This window comes from Heterocephalus glaber, unplaced genomic scaffold (genome assembly GCF_053883595.1).
Source record: "Heterocephalus glaber isolate CG9 unplaced genomic scaffold, H.glaber_assembly_v1.0 deba00000071, whole genome shotgun sequence".
Taxonomy (NCBI): domain Eukaryota; kingdom Metazoa; phylum Chordata; class Mammalia; order Rodentia; family Bathyergidae; genus Heterocephalus; species Heterocephalus glaber.
Window position 1 is genome coordinate 24,708,647 of NW_028258137.1, and position 2,187 is coordinate 24,710,833.

Here is a 2,187-nt window from a genome sequence, read left to right on the forward strand (position 1 = left end):
GTTGATTCTCTTTTTAAAACACAGAAATATACAGAGGTTGGAGATACAAACTACATACAAAAGAAGCTGTGAGGATTCTGAGCCATTAAATATTACTCCAAAAATAAATATACATAATACAGTCAGTCCAATGTGCTGTATGTAAACTACACAATCAGTGACATTTAAAAATAATGTCTTTGGACTATACTATTTTAAGTAATGAGTGAAAAGGTTTTCCAATGATAGATGTATGTATATACTTCTAAAATTACAGCAGCTCAAATAATGAGTTTTAAATTTTAAGGTGGTGCTAAAGCAATAGAAACTTGTTACAAAATAAGGCTGTCCCAATATATAAGAACCACACACAACATGCTGTGAGATAAAAATTGAAAACAAAAAACAAACACACAAAAAAACTAGATAGAGCCAAATTTGCAGAGTGTACGGTATTCAAGATCTACTCACAGGAGCATGGCACTGTGCACCAGCAAGAGCAGTGGATCCCTGTGATGTGAGACCAAGGAGGTGGCTTCTAACAGGAACAAAATGCTAAGTGTATCCAGGCTAGAATATATCTGGCTTATTGCAAACTCATATTAAGGATGCTAGGTATCTACTTAGCAGACTCAGTGCAAGGTCTAGTAGTAAAACCCCATATACCACTCTAATGGTTTTATTTACAGTTTAGTAGGAAACTGTGTGGGGAAATCTGGCCAGTTTACTTAGGGTCAATCTTGACAATCATGGCTCAAGATAGCTACAGTCAGGTCAAACTGAATCACTGTAAAGCCACACTTCAAAATTTGAATTTTGATATTATCTGGGACTAGTGATATACAGAGAAATACTGACTTCTGATGTTGGTTTTCAGCAACGTGCTGCAGCTCCTGTCCAATCAAAAGATCATGAGGATGAACCTCAAATACATTCACTACAGGATACTTTGTTGCTAAGCTCTAATGTGCAGAAGGCTAAGTGTGTTGAATGCCCTTCAGTTTAAGACATTTTCAACTTACAATGGGTTTACCAGGTTGTAACTTCTTCATAGGTTGAAGAGTGTTTGTATGTATAAAATAAGCACATACATCTAGGTCCACATATTAAAATAAACACAATAGAAACCAGAGCACTTATTTATGTCACACAAACAAAACTTTATTTTTGGAAGAATATTATTACTGCCATAATAGTTCTTAATTTAGTCAGAATTATTATTATTTTAAAATCCTCTACTGACAATATACTCTTGCTGATACTTTACTCCTCACCATCTATATTCTCTCCAATACTGTTAGAATGTACTGAATCATTTACTTCTTATATTTTCCTTAAATTTTATTTCATTATTACATTGGTATAAGGCATAATGTTTACATTCCTTGTGGCACGTTGGTACATGTACATAACACATCTTTATTTTGTTGTCCCTTTTCCTTTTCCTCCCTCTCCCTCTACCCATCTCTTGATCCCATTCCTTTTTTTAATTTGTAAAATAAGATAGTAGTTAATTAAATTTTGCTTTTGAAGACCATTTGTACATTAAGATGCAGGTAGAAGAAATGGTAGAGAAGGATGTAAACTTTACCCAGTTTATTTCAATGGTAGGATCTTTTTTTTTTTTTAGTGCCACATACCCTGTATTTATGCTAAAACCAGGAGGACCTACTGACATTAAGACAAGCCGGAGGAGACAGGGCAAGGGTATGTCTGCTGGTTTGTATGCAGAGCAGGTATGTGTCAACTGGGTATTTCTCAATCTCAAACTCATTCTTTAAGGGCCCCCTGGAAGCCAAGTCAGTGTACACACAGGGGTGTGTGTGATTCAACTGCCCCTCCTAAAGCCCAGTTGATACAGGACAATTAAGTCTTCAGCAGGATGAGGATGAGGAAGGACTCCTTTGGCAGGTTGTGATCTACTTTGAACTGGAGTACTGTGGTGGAATAAAGGGAGATAACTATCTTTGTGGCTCTAGGGCAAAGAAAATGCAGAATTGTGAGGAACTGAATGAAGGACATGCAGAAATGCACCACAGAGGGTAAAGAGGAGACCCGCGGGAGAATCACCTTGCCACACGTCCTGGAGCAGCCGGGAGGCCCCTGCCTCGGGATGCGACCCCACATGGCATGTGGGCTTGGGGACAGGCTGCCAGCCCCCCTCGCGACGACACTCCCTCGGCGTGCATGCGATGGCATGGAGCAGTG